The sequence below is a fragment of the Tenrec ecaudatus genome, chromosome 4 (assembly GCF_050624435.1).
Source record: "Tenrec ecaudatus isolate mTenEca1 chromosome 4, mTenEca1.hap1, whole genome shotgun sequence".
Taxonomy (NCBI): Eukaryota; Metazoa; Chordata; class Mammalia; order Afrosoricida; family Tenrecidae; genus Tenrec; species Tenrec ecaudatus.
In genome coordinates, this window is record NC_134533.1 from 46,069,491 (window position 1) to 46,091,267 (window position 21,777).

At 37.7% G+C, this 21,777-nt stretch overlaps 1 pseudogene; it reads right to left on the reverse strand.

The window, feature by feature from the left end:
- Positions 1 to 19,169: 19,169 nt before the first annotated feature.
- LOC142445797 (nucleolin pseudogene) lies at positions 19,170 to 21,083 on the reverse strand (annotated as a pseudogene).
- Positions 21,084 to 21,777: the final 694 nt, after the last annotated feature.

Below are 21,777 nucleotides of genomic sequence, written 5' to 3' on the forward strand. Positions count from 1 at the left end.
GTTCTTTAATGCTTCCTCCCCTGACTACTATGATCCCAATTCTACCTTACACATCTGGCTAGACCAGAGGATGTACAATGGTACAGATAGGAACTGGAAACACAGGGAATCCAGGGTGGATGATCCCTTCAGGACCAGTGGTGAGAGGGGCGATAGCGAAAGGGTGGAGGGAGGGTGGGGTGGAAAGGGGGAACAGATTACAGGGATCTACATACAACCTCCTCCCTGGGGGACAGACAACAGAAAAGTGGGTGAGGGGAGACGTCGGACAGTAAGATATGACATAATAATAATATATAAATTATTGAGGGTTCATGAGGGAGAGGGGAGCGGGGAGCAAGGGGTAAAAATCAGGGGCTGATGCCAAGGGCTTAAGTGAAGAGCAAATTTTTTGAGGGCAACAAATGTACAAATGTGCTTTACAAAATAGATGCATGGACTGTGATAAGAGTTGTATGAGCACCCAATAAAATGTTTTTTAAAAAGTGGTCTTTAAATAATCCTGCACTAGAGCTAGCTGTAATAATTCAGGAGTACACCTGAACAACTGCTTTAGAATCTACTATGGGTGATGCACCTTTTTAGGTGCTATGCCAGGTTTATTTAACTCAAATATCCAGGAATGAGGGCCCAAACTGCATTTTTATTTATAACCCACATAAATATTCCATTGGGTATTAGAATATAAGACTCAAAATTTATAGCAATTATTCAAAAATATTACCAGACATAAGCATCACATGGAACAATGTCGACTGATGTGCCTCGTCCCCAAATATTTCTATTCAGCGTGTCTGGGAGGGCTTTCAAAAAAGTTGCCCTCATATTGATGCTGATACTCTGCATATCACCAGTGAGAATTACTGGTTTAGAGAACTAGGTTTGTAGATTCTTCCTGTTTCCCAGCATCAGATGCCAGAGCAGTGCCTCATTTGCATTTCACAGGCTGGTCACAGTTTTGGTCTCCCCAGAACAACAAAAACATTGGAACAGCAAAACACTGGCTTGGTCTATTTTGGTCTAATACCTACTAAAGAAGGGTCTGAGACTGGTATTTTCTGGTTCATAAAATATAAAAGCAGTGAAATAAGTTGTTTGTTGGACAAGAGATGTTTTCTGAAGGAGTTTTAAATGGAAAAATTCTCAAGCAGAACCAGGTCCTTGACACTTGATTCTGAATTTACATCGCTCATCGTCCTTTTCAATTCTCTCCTTCTGAATTCCCGCCCCCCCCCCCCCCGCCCAACACACTCATTCTCATCAGTATTATTAGAACAATATCTTTTATTTTTCCCTTTTTGGTGATTCAACAAGGAGCATCAATATTTGATATAGCTGGCATAGCTGAGAAGATATGAAAATTTAAAGGGAATATGAAAGTATACTATAAAGTCAGTGAACAACGAAAATAGAAGTACGTGCATAATTTTGATTTAATACTTCGAGTCTGGCACTACATCAGTTAATCTTTTTGCTTGTGGCGCCTGCAGCGCTAACTGTGTAAAAATAGCTTTGTGAATATAAACAAGTCTACACAAGTGAATTTTCAAGCAATTCCATTGCATGGAAACTAGTCATTTATTTTTTAATTTTGTATGTTGTTTTCATTTTTAATTACCATTATTTTTGTTTCCTTCCTTCTTTAATTCAAAATATTTATCATGACCTATTGCTAGCCTCTTAGATTTCCTCACTAGATAGGGTCATTGCATAAAAAAACAGTTGAAAAAATACTTGAAAAGTAGTGTTAATAATCTCCCCCAAAGAATAAAACATTCCTGGTACCTGACAGATGGATGCCAGTGGTATTACTTAAACTACAAGCATTTAATATTTTATAAAGATAACCTTCAACTTGTACCGAGGTAAATATTCCTGTTCTTTGACTGCCAGGTTAGGCAAGAATCCGCAAGAGAGCAAATGCCATGCACATTGCCATTCGGTTTTTGGTACAAAGAGATCATCTGCTTAAATTCAAGGCAGATGGGGTAAGTTCACTTTTGTTTTGCCTTGATTTATAAATGATAGTCTCTAAGTGTAGATTCACATATAAAGACTGTACCTATTTTTTTTCCAGTGACTGTGGAGACAAAATTAATAACAAGGCATGACAAAAGTGTCCAGAGGAAAACCACTCACTGTACTGGGCAAGGTAATGAGGAAAACACTATCACAGCTGGCTGCAGTGATGGCTACAGGCTAATCCGAGGCCCAGTACTCCTCCAGGGCAGAGTTACACAGTGTTTCTCATCGCTTCCAAATCATTAATTTATAAAACAAGACACAGAATTAAAGCATGACTCCCAGCCAAAACATGCAGAAGCAAAGAACCAGAAATTATTTCTATAATTTAGAATTTTCTGGGTTTTCAATCACTATTGCTGAGGGTGCCATTAAAAAGATCACAGATTTTACTTATTAATCTTTATGATTTTGTTATTTGGGGAGTTGTAGACTACAGGATACCCAGTTCATGTTCAGGGAGATTTGTGCTAAATAACAAGAGTGGATTCAGTGAGTGTCTGCTTTGGACTGGGTCATTTATACCTAGTTTGGATTCTCACAAGCATGTTAGAAAGTAAGGGTGATTGTTCTCAAACTGTAAAGGACAAGACGGCAGCTCAGATTAGGTTAAGGGGAAACAAAATTCTACTCATACATTCATCCATTCACACAATATTTTTGGCTACCTACGTAGAGACAGGCATAAGACAAGGTTCTAGGCATAAAGCTGTGAAGAAAACTTATGGGTATGTGAATGAGCAAACAACAAATAGCATGAGTAAGTCAAGTTTCACATTTAGATGAGGATAACAGCTGTGGAAAATAAATACCTAAGAACAGAGAGTGGGTGAGTGTCAGAGTGGTCAGGATAAGCATCATCTCTAAGATTTTTTGCATATGTAAATGAAGGTGGATGTGTGAGTAAAGAAGAGTAATACAAAATTACAAAATAATATGATTGATTTATGTATTGCCTTTTAGGAAATTATAGTAGTGTGATCTTTCAATTACATTTACTTTATTGAAGGCATAAAAAGTATATTCTTGTTTAGTCTTTTCAAAAGTTAAGTATATTTATTGCAGCTAGTAGTAAAAGTAAAATAAATAAATAAATAAACCAACAACAAATAAGCACATAAAACTCTTGAGGATGGTCATAAAGTAAAGTAAGTAATAATTTTGATATCTTTGATGTACACAAAGTGACATAAAATTTCACACATATGCATAGGCACTATACTAAACAGCAAATTTATAACATGCAAAATCTATAATTCAAAATTCAGGTGATATATTAAATTCAATATGAAACAATTATAAGGAAATCATTTCACATCTGAAGCTGGAAAAAATGTGTGTAGCCTTGCCTGGTCAATATTTTTAGGCATCTTTTGTCTCTCTGTAGTCCCAGGAAATTAAGAACCGTACAGATAAAATCTTTATTGGAGGCATGGAAGTATCAAAGAGGCAAATTGTTGCCTGAACATAAAACAATTCTTCATAGCCATTGAAGTTACTTCATAATAATGTAGTGATTATCAATGAGTTGAATAGGTTGGTTCTGTACACACATTTTGAGAAGATGTTGAGCAAGTTTTTTCAGACTGTCCTATTCACAGGCAGCATCTGAGTATGTTGTTTAAATGAAAATTCTATGTATCATCTATTTACTTATTGATCTATATCTAGTAATCTATTTAACTACCAATCTATACCTATATATGTATCTATATCAATAAAAAAACAAACAAGTTCGCTGATATCAAGTAGACTCCATCTCACAGCAACCAGCTAAGACTTGGTAGAGCCCCCTGTGAGTTTCCCAGGCAGTAACTTTTTATGGGAATAGAAAGTCTGGTTTTTCCCCACAAAGTATCTGGTGGTTTTGGACTACTGACCTTTCAATTGGCAACCCAACCCAATATGTATCCACTATGCCATCAGGTATAGCTAAACCGATATCATCTACATATCCATATTTATATCTAGCTATACACATTATATTTGCATTTATAATAAGTATCCAGGTGACTACCATGTTGCTGATCCATAGTCCCCACTTAAAATAACCAGCTTATAGAGAAATTGAAGATGTAGATGAAATTATTTGCTGGTGGAATTAGAATCAATGACTTGTAAAGTGGGCACTAATATCTCCTGAAGGGGCTGGGACAACCCTCCATGACAGTTCATGGAAGGTGGGTTCAGTATGGGCACAAATCTCTATGTTTGCCTAAAGAGGGTAGATTTCAAGGGGTCAATGATTTTTTTTCTTTCTGAAAATGGAGTGGTAGGCTAAATAAGTTTATAATCCTAGAAATTAGGTACTATAAATGTTTAGTCAAACATATGATGGTATTATATCTAGCTAGGCATACTGCAGACAACTGTGGGTCGCTACTCCTTTGGGGGTCGAATGACCCTTTTACAGGGGTCGCCTAAGACCATAGGAAAACACATAAATATTTTATAATATATAATTATATATTGTCTATGATTAATGACTATGCTTTAATTATGTACACCTATGTTCAATTTGTAATGATGAAAACACATCCTGCATATTAGATATTTACATTACAATTCATCACAATAGCAAAATTCCAGCTATGAACTAGCCATAAAAACAATTTTATGGTTGGGGGTCACCACAACACGAGGAGCTGAATTACAGGGTTGTGGCATGAGAAAGACTGAGAGCCACTTGCTGTAGACAAAGCTACTGTCCTAGTGAAAGGTCATCTCATTTCCCCTCCAGAAAGGCAGATCTTTTGGAGTCAAGAGGCAAAATGAAATCGTCTAAGTAGGAGGAGATTTAACTTGTATAATGTGCTACCAGCCATTCTCCATTATTTCTGTCTCTAATAATGAGAGTCACAAAAATGATTAATGTAAGTCTTTTCTTTCAACCCTTTAGGGATCCCTTCATTCGGTGTCATTCCTCTTCTGCCTTCCTGAATCTTACTGCAAGTGAAACTCTTTCCTGAGATTCCTGCATTAAAGGCATCCTGACTTGCCTTATAGATTCTAGCAAATGCTATGTGACATGTGAATGTTCAAACGCTACTTAATACCAATGGATTTTTGTTGGAATGTTATGCCTTTTATAGCTCACAATGATGGTCAATTAAAGATTCAGTTGCTTGGCTATGGATGAAGGCTGGATTTTATAAATCTACTGTCTAAATACTGAAAACTTTCTGAATATCATCTGGGTTGATATATCTGAATCTAAAATATTTGAATATTATCTAATTCAATCTTTCAGTTTCCTTAAGAAAATTAGTGTTTGGTTCTTTATATGATTGATTTCAGTAGCATATATCAGAAACATAAAAGAATAAACAATTTAAAATGGTTTTCAGACTCAGTCATAGAATAGATATAACAATCAATTATACTCTTGTTTTCCACTCAGAGTTTTCAAGTAACAGTGAGGCAAATGTTAATATTTCTGAAGTTCAATATTTGGTTGTTTGGTCTGTCAGTCAAGCTAAGAGTACAGTTAACTTCAAAGAAGAATCTGTGATTGGATTTTCAGAAGGCTGAAAGGAAAAGGGAAAGAATTCTAAGAAAGTTTCTAATTCTGACAGAGGTTTGCAGTATGCATACCAATTAGTGAAAGTGCACTGCATTAATGGGTCTCTTCTCAGTTACCTAAAAATCAGAATAAATTGGAGCAAGAGACTCAACTTGAAGCTTTGTGTTCTGGCTCATGAAAGCCAACATTCTGTTTTTATAATAATAAAAAGAATACTTGAGTTGGGAGAGTTTGGGTGAAAGACAATGCACCAAAATCAAACTCCAAACCCATTGTCAAGTCAATTCCTTCTCATAGTGACCCTACAGGCAAGGGTAGAATTGCTCCTGTGAGTTTCCAAGAGGTGTCATTCTCTAAGGGCATAGAAAGTCTCATATTTCTCCCAAGAGCAGCTGGTGGTTTTGAACTGCTTTTCTTGCAATTGGGAGAAAATGAATCCATATATTTTTTCTGGGTCCAGATGTCAGTCAATGAAATTATAATTCTTGTAAATAAATAGTATAGCATTCTATTATCTATTTCTTTGTGCCATTAGAGAACATTTAGAAATATTTCTTTTTATAAATAAATCTTTTGAGAAAATCTATCATGGAATAGATCTGTGAATCAGAAACAAAAGATTACATCTCTAAAACAGATTATGAATCAGAAGAGAGTTAGGTCTTTAAAATTGGGAAAATAATTTCTACAGAGGCAAGTGAAAAGATATTATGAAAAACAAATATAACTATAAATTTTCTATCTATATAAAGTTAAAAAATCAACTATTAGCCTTTGGCTGGGGATTTGAATGCAGGCAAGAGAGGCTTGGAAGACACGCGTGGTGATCTGCTTCTAAGAGTTCTTTCCTCTACATACATGTGGTCCCCATGAACCTGAATGACCCATGAGAAACTAACAACATGTAACTATCTCTCCATTCTTCTGTTGTTGTTAGGCGCCACAGAGTCATTTACCATGCACCCATCCACAACAAAACGAAACACTGCCCAGTCCACACAGTGTCGTCATGTTTGAAGCCATTGTCACAACGCTATATCAATGCATCTCTCTGTTGCTGACCTTCCACTTTAGCAAGCAGGATGTCCTTTCCCAGAGACTGCTCTCTCCTGAGAACATATTCGGAGCACACGAGAAGAAGTCCCACCAGCCTCAATTCCAAAGGGCATTCTGCTATGCTGCTATGCTTCTTCCAAAAGAGATTGTCTTGTTCTTCTGACAGTCCATGGGATTTTCAGTGTTCTTTGATAGCACATACTTCAAATACATGGATTCTTCGTTGGTGTTCCTTAGTCATAGACATAACTGATAATTGTATTCTTTTTAATTTTCTGGAAATACCTCACAAAGGAAGTGATTTGGTTGATTTCAGTGGAGACAGTCAGTGAAATTCAGTGCAAATGTGGTACAAAGCAGAAACTAGGAGACCAGCCTGAGTCCTACTTTTCTATTTGTGATCAGTCAGTTCTAAACTTCAGGATAAGTTTTGTCCATTATAAATGAACCTCTCAGTTCTCTGTCAATCTATCCAGGAACTATATATAAACTGGGTAATGTGCAGAATCAAGCACTTCATTACTAGCAGAAAGTTGGTCTTTGAAACCCACCTAGAGGCACGTTGGAATCGAGAGATATATGAGGGCAGTTTATTCTCATCCACACCATTTCTCAAAGAGTTACAATAGACTCATTGGCAACTGTCAACTACATACTCTATATCTAGAAATAGAATTATCATTTATATTATTACATTTTAAAACCTCATTGATTTACAAACTGGATAACATTGGAAACAAGGAACTAACAAATAACCTGAGAGTTATCTACTGCAGATATTACTTTATAAACAATGCAGATAACTAATCACATTGTTGTAGATTATTATTCCTGAGCTTCTATGCCTCCTGCAGGCATGTTCTTTAGACTGTAAAGTAGTCCCCAAAGCTAAGGTCTGGTTTTAAATAGTCCTCTGTGCCACCTATTTTGATGTGCTGTTTGAGATACAATATTTATATTCCCTTGTCTTTCTTTCCTTTTGGGGATGCTACTGATCCTTCTGTATTTTCATTCACTAAACATTCTTTGGTCAAATATAAAAACCCAGCCTGCATATTAATAAGAGAGTTTAAAAAATAGGAAGTATGGCTGGCACAATGAATAAACTGGATTGTCACCATTTTGATGCCCTGATTTTCAAAGCTGTTGGGTCTTTTGTTTATTTGTTGTTGTTTTATTTCACCATAATTGATCTAGAATGGGATTTGCTATCTTATTTTCTGTGAAATAACTGGCATAGAGCACCACAAAGTGACTGTTTAGAAAGCAACTTGTGTTTCATTTGATAAATGCCATAAATTCTCTGCAAAAAAACTGATATGCTAACATACAGTATATGTACATTGTTTTCTCATAATGATCAGCTCTCAGAATATGATCATATTTGCCATATTAAATAGAAAGGTATTTTCATACTGGAATGAATCCTTGCATGTCTGTTATTAATAGCATTATTTAACACATTAAACATTTAGTATATACTTTATATGTGTGTAGTCAATAGGAGAAAAATCCTATCAAATAAGTAGCTATTTTCCAAAAACATATAAGAGAAATGAGCAATAAATCTGTGTCCATGATTTCACAATTTTTGGCAACATCAGGATTTGGAACAGCCTTCTGGCTCTAAGGTTGATTTAAACTACTACATTAAAAGAACTCACTCATATAGAATATTCATATTCTTTTATTTGTATATGTTAAAACATTTGTTATGCATATTCATGAGGTTAGAATATATGTGCAACTGGAATACTGGAGTGTACGTTAGGGGAGTCCAGCTTACCCAATGGCAAACTTTGCCTCCTCAGAGAAGCACAGGATAATTGCTTCATTAAAGCCTTAAAAGCATAAGTTATTAAGTGGAACCTTAGCATCCACAGAGAATTCTTCAGTGTCACAAGGTGTGCCAGTGGATATTGTCACCACCTGCTCCCTGGATGAAATGGTGGTCCTGTATGGCAGAGCTTGCACTCTGTGGTCGGAGACAGGCTACATACGGTAACTGGAAGGGGCAGTAGATATCTGAATTGATCTTTGACTGGGGCCAATTTTTACATGATATCCCAGTGACTGAAATAAATGGTTATCAGATGGTTATCCTGTTTAAATATCTACTTGAAAAACTCAATGTCTATTGAATAGAAGTCTTATTTAGATATCCAGACTAGATATCCTCAACTACTTCCTAGGTTGAAACTAGTTCACATAGTCAAAAAAAACCAAATAAATTAATAGGGAGGGTGAGTATTTAAATATGTACAATCCTGTCTCAACTATATTCTATAAATGGTACATATAGAATATCCCCAATGAGTCTTCAACACAAACCTCAGTACTCTTAGTTAATGCTACATTAAGAGAAATAAAGGGGCAGGGTGTTTTTAATTAGTTAGTTTGTTTTTAGCTTCCTGTGAACTAACTTTAAACGAAGTTGTGTTGGTGACAGTGTTTGGTAAGCATTGGACTGCTGCCTGGGAAGTCAGGGTTTAAACCCACCAGCTTCTAAGCAAGAGAAAGTTGAAGCTTTGAGGCAATCTGATCCCATAAAGATTTACAACTTTGGAAACCCTCTATAGGGTGGGTTTTTGTGTGTGTTTGTTTTGTTTTACTGCCGCGAGTCAGAACTGGTTCAATGACAATAGGTTGTTTAGTTGGGCTTTGAACTGATACGAATTCCTGAGAGCAAAATAGCCACTATGGTCTCATTGATCTGAGGATACACTGAAAGGATGGTCTCCACACTTGACAGCTTGTAAAATATCTTGACTCAGTAATGAAATCCATGTTTCTTAACCCTAAGGTTACATCTGTTTCTTCAAATGTCATTGTATCTTATATATGTTAATAGTAAACAAAATGACTTCCATTTGGTCAATGAGGCTGTTAAACTCCACAGGTGCAGGTAGCCTCACCTTTCTTATACAAAGCTGGTGATGAGCTTGAACTTCAGACATTATGGTTTAGCTGTCCAAAGTTTACGTTAGTACCAATGGATTCTTGCTTTTTTTCCTTTTCTTTCTATCTTTGTATTTAATCTTGAGGGACTAGCTCCTTGTTCCATACTATTCCTGCATTGCCACAGAAACAACTCCTCTATAAATTTACCCTTAAGTCTCCGTCTTTCTTCATCTTGAGCCCTGAGTGTTTTCCTTTACGTTGTGCTCAGGTTTAGATTTTAGAAGTCATGGGATTAATGAAATTGTTCCAGATCCATTTTCTAGTTGGCTCAGTGGGATCAGAAACCATACTATACTCATTTCTTTAACTTTAGCATACATATGTGGAATAAACATACCCAGAAACTACCAGGATCCCTACTTTCGTCATCTGTTCTGTGGAAAAAGAAACGTGTGAGTGACAGCATTATGTGGAAATCCTTAGTGTTGCTTCTACTGGCCAAAACACTTTCCAAATGAACAGTGAATTAATAGGAGGATTCAGATATTAATTCAATCATCACAAACATAAGGCATGCAGGACTGGGTAAGATATTCTGCTCCATGTGCCAATATGGACTAACACATAACATGGTTGCTGGAGGGTTTGTAATCAAGAATGCCATAAGAAGCTTTAGTGAAGGATCTATATAGCAGTCACAGCACAGAGTTTAGGATTTTGTAACAAAGGTAGATGACTCTAGACAGAGAACTAGTCTAGGGTGAAGCAGCTTCTGACTTACATGGTCCTAGAAAAGATGAACAGCATTAAATGCTCCATCCATTATTGTATGACCTAGTCTGTCTAACCAGATGTTACCAAGATGTAATGTAACCAAGTTTACCATAATGCAATGTTGCTCATGCCCAGGAATAATCTGTTACCCAGCCAGAGTCCATAAAATAGACACAGTGTTTTTAGCATCAGCCTTGAGATGGCTAACATTCATTAATAAATGACATATTTCCTCGCTGTTATCTCTGTTCCCAAAGGTACGTATAGCACCCAGAGCTTTTCCCCATTGCTCCACAGCATGGCCACTGTGAATCCAACGTAACTTGTCAAACACATCTGCCTGACACCCTGAAGAGCACTTCCCAGGGTTCGCGAGAGAACTACAAAGAAGGCATACAAATAGCAGTATAATGAAACTGTACAAACACATGCAAATCCTGTATACAACCCTGGTGCTGCAAAGCATTTAACACATCCTAATTGTCGACATCAGTAAATCCAACAACAAAAACCTATTTAAAAGGCAACGATAATCCTTCCTTCCTTTTTTTAATCCACAGACTGCTGAAATTGTCTATATCTTTGCCATCTAGTGAAGTATATAAACCACGTGTGCATATATTCACATAAATAACACCCACATACACACTAAATACATGTTCAGAGTATAATCAAACTTAAAACATTATATATATATATATATATATATATATATCAAGAAACTATTATTTTTTAAAATCTATACAAACCTAAAGTACTACAGATATTATTTTTCATGATGGAGAACATATATGTATTAAAATATATATATATATACATATATAATAGATAAATAATATATCTTGAGGATAAAAATTCCATTGACCAGTATATATTAGCTTTCCCACTCATACTCTGACCAAAGGTTCAGAGCATCTATATTGAGAAGTGACCTATATCATGGATTTCACTTCTTGTCGCTCTAAAGTAAATGTAATTTGCTAAATCTTGGTATCACTAACACCATCCTCCTTCCCCCATTATAGATGGAGCAAATATGATGAAGTCATTGGGGAAAGTGAAAAAGATGCAAGTATTTCCTTCAGACTGGACTAATGTGTTAGTTTGGGTTGACTAGAGAAACAAAGTAATTGACACTCATTAAGTGTGTAAGAGAACGCTTTATATCAAATAGCAATTGTATATTAAGAAACATCCCGCCAGTCCAGATAAAATCCATAATATGATATTAGCCTATATGTCTGATACTAGTTCATAAATTCCTCTTTAGACTCGTGCAGCCATGCAATGATGCTGAATGCAGGAAGCTCACAGGCCAGTGGGTAGAAAGTCTTGTGGATCCAGTGGTGGTAGAAGCACCTCCAAGACTCTGGATCCATCAGTATGTCTCTATGTGGTTTGTCAAAAGGAATATGAAGTAGGGAGAGTCTGTGTGTCCCACCTCCAGGGAGGAAAGACAGGAGTTCCCAGAATCCTCAGGAGAAGGTCATGCCCACAAAGAGACATTATTGGTTATGACCTAATTGAAAGGCTAGACTCCATCCTGCCATAACTAATAAGATTTTGAGTACAATAAGGACATCCAAAACTTCAGGACCCTATATGCTATACAATGAATCAATTTAGGTTTGAGTTTTTTAAGCATTTCGGGTCAGAGTTAATGAGCTCGGAGTTGTGATAAAGCTATGGAATTAGACAGGGTCGAGATTACAAATTATCACTTGGATATCAAAATCATATACAAATGCAGGAGTTATTATAAACACCAGCACCTGAAGCTAAATAAAATGTAGTAGCTTGAAGATAATGGTGGCATAGGATGAATGCCCAAGAATAACAGCTAACATTCTATGTTTAATGGTAATTCCTCTAGATTTACTCCTTCATGGTAGATACTACACTTATTAGGCCCATTGTACTAGTAAGAAATTTAAGGAGCAGAGAGTCCATGTAAATTACACATCTCACACACTCCAGTCAGTGCTGGAGGACAGATTCAGATGGAAACATGTTATCCCTTATCTATTACTCTTCACTACCATGCTATTGCAATAGTTACTACTCTTTAGTAATTTAAATAGTATAGATGTGTTTCTCTTTTCTATTAGATATTACATGGATGATAAAAGTTTCTGAATGATAAAAATGTTCTGCAGAGTGGAAATTAGAAAATATCAGGCAAAAGAGGGAAATGGAAGGGTTCCAAACATCCAACTACTGGAGTCGGCCAAGAGTTTTAAAAAGTGATCCAATACTTAAAAAAGAAATTACTACAATAGAATGCAAACTTGCTATCCATACACATATGAGATGCCATCACGTAGCTTCTAAAACTTTAAAATCTGGGATACATAACAACTCTTGATATTTACTATTTTCTCATTTGCATGATGAGTGTAAATCTATTTACCTTTGTAAATTTAGAATATAAGCAGAATGTCTGGTATATTCAAGGCTTTCAATAGATAATTCCTTTTTCTATCTTTTAAGGCCATTTTAATTGAAATAACTATATAAACAACATTAATAAGCAGTCTCAACATGAACTCAATTTAATTAACATTCAAAGAAGAAAATATGGGCATTAAGAGGAAGCTATGCAAAGCTGTCACAAATCCCACTAAATTCTACTGCTCTAAAGTACAAGGCTAGTCGATGAGGAACTTTTTCCAGAAGCATCAATTTTGACTGCAGAGAAGCTGAGGCAATAATCATTTTGACTCACTGATTTGAAATTAGTTCAAACCCCTTATCATACAGGTGATACGGAATCTCAGGAAACTAGAGGACTTGCCCAGTGTCTCATAGCTATTTTTCAATGCTAGAGTCAATTACAATCTTTGGAAGACATGGGTAATTTCCTCCCTAAATATTCAGAGAATACACCACAAGCCACTCTGAAATAAAAGCTATGGAAAGACAAGTATTGGGAAAACAAACACCAACAACATACATTAAAACATTAATCAAGAGTAAAACAAAATGCTAACTGTTCTTCACCAAGTGGAAATATTTTCAGTAGGGAATTAGTTACATGATCTACATGGAGACTCATTTGATCCACAACACTCTATCTTCCTTAAGGTATATTCATAATATTCTTTTCCATGCGTGTTCTCTACATTTAAGTACACTTCATTATGTAGCCATAATGATAACAGAGCTATCCCAGGAAATCGACCATATCAATAGGAAGCAGAGATGACCTGCCACCAGATTTATGCACTTGAGGTAGTGTGCCAGAGGAGGCTGGCAGAAGACGATGACTGAGGAAGAAAGGCAGAGAGAAGATCCTGTGAATTTTAATGAGTTACTTCGTCACAGCTCTAAAATACACTGTTTTACTCTAATTCCCACTACTATATACTCTTATTGTAAAGAGTTGCCAGCAAAAACCGTCCCTATTTTTCTTTCCAAAGGCGTTAAAGTTATCTATGTTATGCAGTTTTCCTTACTTACCCCAAGATCAGAAACTTTATCTATTAGTTTTGTTTCTCTACAGCGATCTAGCACAGTACATAGAGCCCAGTATATATCAACAGATAGTCAAACCAAAACACATTTCATATAATCTGAATTACATGTTACCAAGATTATAATTTAATAAAAATTCATAATATTTAACTTGTTCATTTTATTATTCCACTGCTGTTCCCGAGTCTAAAGAAAATTACCATAAGCTAACACCCAATATTTCAGGGGGAAAACAAAGTTTCTGACTCCTGTAATAGAGTAATGGTCTCAAGAACCCTTAGGGACAATTCTACTCTGTCCTATAGAGTTGTTAGGAGTCAGCTTGATGTCATGAATTATTTAGCAAAAACTCAGCATTGAATGAACATATTAAGATTAGAAGTGTCATAAGAAACAAGTACATTTGTTAATTGGAGACTTATCACATACATTATACATCACTGTAAGCAGAATGTGGGGTGACGTTAGATCTCATTTACAAAGGGTTTTCAAAGGAAGAGACTCAAACTCATCAGGACAAACCCAAACTCATCAGGACAAACTCATCAGACATACCCTAATGCTCCAATTTTCTTTACCAATTTTGATACTAAATATCCCTTCCATGGCACTCTCTTTTCTGTTGAATTTGTTAATTCATTTCAATGGCCACAAAGAATGCACACAATACTTAGGATTATGGTCTTTATTAGGGTAGTTAGTAGGTTACAATTCAGATTAAAAAATATTTGGTGTACTTGGTGGTCAGGTGCACCTCTTCTTATGAGTATAGGCACGCCTCCTTGTCTTTGGGTGCTAGGCCAAGCAACTCTGACCTCTAATCAGCTCAAACAATGCTACAACTTCTTCAGCTCTGCAAATAATTCTCAAAGGGCTCCCTGCTCCTGCCCAAAGGCACTGAGCTCTCCTTTTGCCATGCTCTAGAAAGGACCCACTCTACATCATGCTCTGATTTTTGGTGCTGCTGCCTCTGCTGTCCCCGTTTCTCCATCACATATCTTGTTCACACTCCTCTGCTTCCTATAATGAGGATGTTTAAGACACAGGAATTTAGAGGTCTGAAAAACTCACCCTACTTCTGGCTCTTCTTGATGACAAATAAATGCCTCATACCTGCCTTCAAGATAAGCCGAAAACCAAATTTGTGCCCATTGAGTCAATGTTGATTCATCAGGAGCGCCCTGTGGGGTGTCTGAGACTGTAACTGTGCACAGCAGCAAGAAGCCAAGTTCTTCTTCTGAGGAACTGCTGGTGGATTTCAACTGCCAATTATGTGCATTGAGTGACCAGTTTTCCACAATGAGTACAAAACCAAGACAAAGCAAAACCAAATAACAAGACAAAACAACAACAAATCACTGAACAAAAAAGAAAAGCCTATTAATAGTTACAGGTCTGTTTGTTGACCGTGTTTTTCAGTCTAGTCTGATGGGTGCCACATCCTGACCCCAAAGTCTATTTTTTTCTGCATGTCTACCTAAAGAAGAGATGTGGGAGAAGCAATCAGAGGTGAAAACAAGGGACCGACAGTGCTGGAGGACAGGGGAGAAGAGGAGGTGGTAAAAAGGAAGTTGGTGTTAACAAACCCAGGGACAAAGAAAAACAAGTGATCTAAAATCAATGGCGAGGAGGGTATAGGATTCTTGGTAGAGTTTGATCAAGGGCAATGTAACCAAGAGGAATTACTGAAACCCGAATGAAGGCCAAACATGCTAGTGGGACAAAAGTAACGTAAAAGGAAATAGAGGAAAGAACCAGGAGGCAAATAGGTTTTTATAGGGGTCTAAATACAGACATGGACATATGTAAGTATATTTATATATAATGATAGGGAAACAGATCTATGTACATATATTTGTTTGTTAAGTATCAAGGGAACCGCCGAACATTGGGCCTCTACTCAAGTACTCCCTCAATGCAAGACTACTTTTTCCTAATAACCTGGCATTCCATGATGCTCAGCTTCTGGGCATGGTCACTGAAGAAAAAATGGGTGCAAAAGCAAGTGTGAAGAAAGTTGATGGTGCCCAGCTATGAAAATATCTAGTGCTTGGGGTCTTAAAGGCTTGAAATTAAGCAAGCAACCATCTAGCTGAGAAGCAAAAAGTCCACATAGAAGAAGCACACCAGTCCATGTGATCATGAGGTGTTGATGGGATAAAGTATCAGGCATCAAACCCAGAACTAAAAATCATATCAATGTGAATGTGGTAGAGTGGAGAGTGTAGACCCAAAGCCCCTGTGTAGACAATTGGACATCCCCTTACAGAAGAGTCACAATATAGAGACAAGCCAGTCAGGGTGCAGTATAGCAACAATGAAACATACAGCTTTCCTCTAGTTCTTTCATTGATCCCTCCCCACACTCTCATGTCCTCAATTCTACCTTAAACATCTGGCTAGACCAGAGCATGTACCCAGGTACAGATAAGAGGTGGAAACAGAGAATCCAGTACAGATAAACCACTCAGGACCAGTAATGAGAGTAGTGATACCAGGAGGGTAATGGGAAAGGTAGGAGGAGTAAAGGGGAACTGATCACAATGATTTACATATGACCCCCTCCCAGGAGGACAGACAACAGAAAAATGGGTGAAAAAGGATATCGGTCAATGTAAGACATGGAAAAAATAATTTATAAATTATCAAGGGTTCATGAGGGAGGGAGAGTGAGAATGGGAGGGGAAAAATGAGGAGCCAATATCAAGGGCTCAAATTGAAAGAAAATGTTTTGAAAATGATGATGGCAACAAATATAAAAATGTGCTTGATACAATGGATGTATGTATGGATTGTAATAAAAACTGCATGAGCCCCCAATAAAATGATTAAAAAATAATAACAATGACCAGTTTGTAACCACTACATCATGAAGGCTCCAAAAGATGACAAAACTGATGAATCAGCTCATTAAATTTTCATGTAGCTTAATTAAATATTTCCACCCAGTCACTTGGTATGAGTTACAAAGATTATGCATATAAAGCCATTTTAAAGAATTATTTCCACCAAAATTATTTACATGTGAATGTTTGTATACATAAAATTATATCAACATGCCAATATGCCTAGAAAATTTACATGGTGCTTCATATGCAACATTTCATTTTTCTAGATAAAGTCAGTAAACTGCTGCGCAAGGGACATACGTGCCTCTTTAAGTACATGTGGCTCTGAAATAAAATTGAAAAAATTTAAAGAATAATATTCAGATAATGGTGATTTGGCTATTTCATGTCAAAAGTTCGCTGACCTTTGATCTAGATAAAGCAACTATATAAATGACTTGAAGCATAGATCAAATCAGGTCAGTAGGTAACAATTGTGCAATAAATACTGCTGGATGTGATTGAACTACGTAATGTTATGGTATCTGAATTAATTCTCAATGAAATGGTTTTGAAAAAAATGTTGAAGATTTAAATTTCCCATCATATGAACACAATACTTCGTACATATAGGATTGTTTATTAATTCAGGCACTTTACATATAAGAGAATTCAAGACTACTATGCAAAATCTGTTTAGCATTAATTTGGAAATAATTCTAAAGTATATGACCATTGTACATCTCCTATCACAGAAACATGGATGTCATGTATATTAATATTATTAGTGACAAACATAAAATTACACCATGATGCGTTAAACAGACACCTAAGGAAATTGAATGAGAGAAGACTGAGGAAGAGAAGAAAAATTAAAGATAAAGGAAATATGAGAGAAAAGTAAGATGGTAGAAAGGAATAAAATATTAAATGGAAAATAAAATAAATGAAACACTTAAAGAGTTCAGGAAAAAATACATTAAATGATAATCAGTTAGAAATAAGAAATTAGGCAATGCTAGGCACAACTCAATAATTTAAAGGATCATAACTATTCCTTGTAGAATATGTTTAGTCTAGGATGATTCCAAGTAATCAGAAGCTTCTATGATTGTATTTTGTTTAGACAGATAACATGTATGGTGACAATTAGAAAATGATTTAAATTAAAAAAATAAATGCAAAATATTTTGGTGATTGTTACTATTTAATAATATTTTCCACCAACATCTCAATGTTACCATCCAGTCAAACATGACAACTGGCACCATCACATATGTCAAGTAGATCAGCTTCACTGAGTTGTCAAGGCTGTTACTGTTTGGCGGGAGACCGCCAGGCTTTTCTTCCACAGGGCTTCTGGGAGGGAGGGCTGAGCCACCAGTCATTCTGTTAGTGGTCCAGCACCTAACTACTTGGGCCATCCATGGATTCCTGATACTAACATTGTCAGTAGCAATGCACATTCATCCAGTCTAGTGTTTACTGCTTTTTTATGACTGGATGTATTTGTTGTAATTGGAGTCTTCTTATAATAATTTTTATAACATATAAAAGTTCTTGTGTGATATCTATGAGGCAGCTTCCAACAGTTCAGTTGTTGGAAATTTTTCATTATCCTTTTATTCCACATTTCCAGGAACGCTTTGAAGCCACCATGTATTTAACAAACTCTTATCCACAATGAAAGCAAACAAAAAAGCTATATGTAATGAGAAGATTATATTATGACACAAAGCCAAAATTAGTGTGTGAAGCTGAATGAAGTACACCAGACATGGGTATTTTCTAAAATGACACATGTGACAAGGCACACTCAAAAGTCATTCATTTTCCTGACAGGGAGACTAAAGATAGAGCCAGATGAACTACGCCCTTGATCTTACTAACAGATGTTTATGCCATTCTGTAATGTTTGTTAAAAGCCGAAAGCAACAATGTGATTAAGCAAATGCTCATCTCTTCTGCTAGAAAGTGATTGCCCTTTATGTCAATTTTCTTCAGATCTCTTCCCTTTGTCCCTCAGTTAAATGACAGCTTACAAAATGAAGCACACGGGTTCTAAAATGAGAGAAAGTAGCAACCAAGAATTGTAAATAGAAATTCTATATGGAAGTTCAATAAATAGCTATAGATGTACTCTTCAGAATTTACTTATTCCCTATGACAAGCTTAGTCTTGTGAACATTTGGAAATACAGTTTCATTCGTATCCATTCTTACTCTTTTGTACATCTTTAAATTCACTCAATGTTTTCTAAACATACAAGAGAAACATTAATTCAGAGTCCTTGTTGTCATCAAATGCCTGTACTAAATACCCTTTGAATTTGCTTCTTTACTTTCAGCTGGGTAGTCCCCAGGGAAGACCACCATGCCCTTATTCACCTTAAATTATGAGTGTTACTATTTGCTTTATTATTTTTTTTATAGAAAAATGCATGGATTTATACATAGGATGAAACGTCGTCTCCACAGGGCTCTCTCTCTACTCGGAATGTCCACCACAGGCTCTGACACAATCCAGGATCAGTGACAGCCAGAGTCCTGCCTTTCAAACAGAAGCAGGAAAGACAGGGGCAGAAGAGTTATTCAGACTTGTGGCTTATGTTCTCCTCCTCCTTGTCGGCCTCCCCGGAAGCCACCGCACCTTCCAAAACCTCCCTGCCTCTGCCACCGAATCCTCCTCTGTGTGGCTACTTCGGCTTCCAAAGCTTCTGCCGTCTCCTCATCCCCCAAGTCACCTCCATCCTTGGGCTTGGCCCAGTCCAAGATAACTTTGTTGCCCTCGATCTCGTCCTCCTCCGTGGCCTCCTTGGCTGCTTTAGCATCATCCTCCCTGTTGAAATCTACGAAGCCGAACCTTTGGAGAAGCCAATTTCCGGGTCAGTGAGGATCCTGGCCTGAACAGAGCTGTCAAATGACTCCTTCAAGGTCTCCGCGGTGGATTCTTCAGACAGCCCTTTGACAAACAGGGTCTTAGCAGGCTGGCTTCAGGCACTAGGTGATCCCCTGGCTCAGGGCAACTCCAACGGGATCGCTCTGCCCTCAAGTTCTCTTTCATTAGAAGAACTTAGAGCTACTTTAGAGTCTTCAAATGAAGCAAATTCTACGAAGGCATAGCCTTTGGATCTGCCGTTCTGGTTCTGGGCCACCTTGATAGCAGTGGCCTTCTCAAACACCGCCTGCAGCGCCTCTTCTGTTGCACGAGTCACCGCTCCAAGTGCTGGTCTTCCCATCCATGGCCCTGATTTAGCCCTTCTCCCCGGTGTCTGTACATACAAGGCTATGGACCGCCCATCCATCCCGGCCCCTGGTTTCTCGTCAAGGATTTTCTCAGCATCTGCCTCTGTCTTAAACTCGAGATATGCAATCCCTTTACTCTTCCCATTTGTACTGACTCATCTGATCTTCACGGTGTCTTCAAAGACTTCCTTTAATTCATCCTGGGTGATGCTGCAAGGCAAATTTTTGGCCGACAGTGTCCTAGCATCTTGATCTTTCTTATGGTGCTTTCCCTTTGGTCTCTCAAATTTGATTTTGTTGCCCAAAACTTTTAAGTTCCAAAGCTTTTCCCAGGTCATCAGCAGATGCAAAATCACACGGCCAAACTTCCTAGTTGTACCACTTTTGACATCCATCACAGAAAGATTGCTCTTCGCAGAAAGGTCACCGAGACCAGTTTTTAATTCCGCAGATTTATTGCAGTCCAAATTTCCAACAAAGAGCTTGAAGGCTGTAGTTGGTTCTACAGCTTCCACTTTCTGTTTCCTGAATTGGGAGATTTCTGCTTGGCCATTTCCTTCTTATGTTTTCCAAATACTTCTTTGACAGGTTCTTCCTCTTCTTCCTCCTCCTCATCATCATATTCCTCTTCCTCTTCATCCCCCTTATCGCCCTCCTCCTCCTCAGCCACACTCTTGGCATTCATAGGGACTGCCTTGGCCGGATCTTTCTTGCCTTTGGTTGGAGCGATCTCCATAGGCTTTTCCTCTGAGTCATCATCCTCTTCATCGTCATCATCTTCGTCATCCTTGTCATCATCTTCCTCCATCTGATTTCATCAAGGCAGACTCAAACTCTTCTTCATCTTCATCGCCACTGTCATCCTCTTCCTCCTCGTCGCCCTCACCCTTCTTGGCATTCTTGTCGGTTCTTCACCCCCTTGCTGGGGGCACAGCTCCCTTCTTCCCAGAGGTGGCCGCCATGGCTTTGCCGGGGGTGGCGCCCTTCTTGCCAGGTGCCATACTGCTTTGGCAGGTGTTGCTCTGTTGTTGGCTGGTGTGGCGGCCGCCTTTTTGCCGGGAATGAGCGCTGCTGTGTTGGAGAAGCCATCATCTTCTTTGATGACTTGGCATTCTTCGTGCCTTCTTTCTGAGTAATGATGACCCCCTCTTCTCCACCGCTTTCTTCTTCATCCTCGGCTGGCATGTCCTCATCCTCGCTGTCATGTTCTACCTCCTGGGGAGGAGGCGCCATCTTCTTGGCCTTGGCGAGCTTCACCATGATGGCGGCTTGGGATGATAGAGATGTGAGTGGTGCAGATGAGCCTATAGGAACTCAAGTGACGACTATGGCGGCCGCAGTGCTAAAGAGCCTGGAGCGGGCTCTCTTGGCTGCCCAGACTGACTGTCTTTTTATCAAGGCAGAAATCATTCAGGAAATATCCAAGGTTAGTTCTATGTTAAATAGCAAGAAAAACAGGAGTTATTGATTGCTTTTACAGCACTTGAAAATTAAATATTCTTTTATTTATGAACAGGGTATGTCCCTGTATTAATCACTGTGTTGTGCCCCCAAATTGTAGCAGTGTACAGAAGAGAGTTTATGGTTCTCACAGAAGGTTCTATGTTGTTTCTCACTGAAAATATTTGATACTACATAAGATACCAATGCATTATTTGATGTTTTTATAAGAACTCTATTAAACAAAATAAAATAATGATAATACATAACTAAAGGCATTTCTGTTTCTGAGAATTTGGGCTGTAAGAAAGTGGTAGGAAATAAAGGAATTAGTTGGATACATCATGCTGTTGTGAGATGTCATCAAGTTGTTTTTCACCAACAGTGATTCTATGTACCACCGATCCCCGTCCTGCACCTCCCAAGGGTTGCTATGTTTGAGCTCATTGATGTAGCCACTGTGTCTAGACAGAGAAAAACTCATTAAGGACCTCTGTAGGAAAGAAAACTTGAT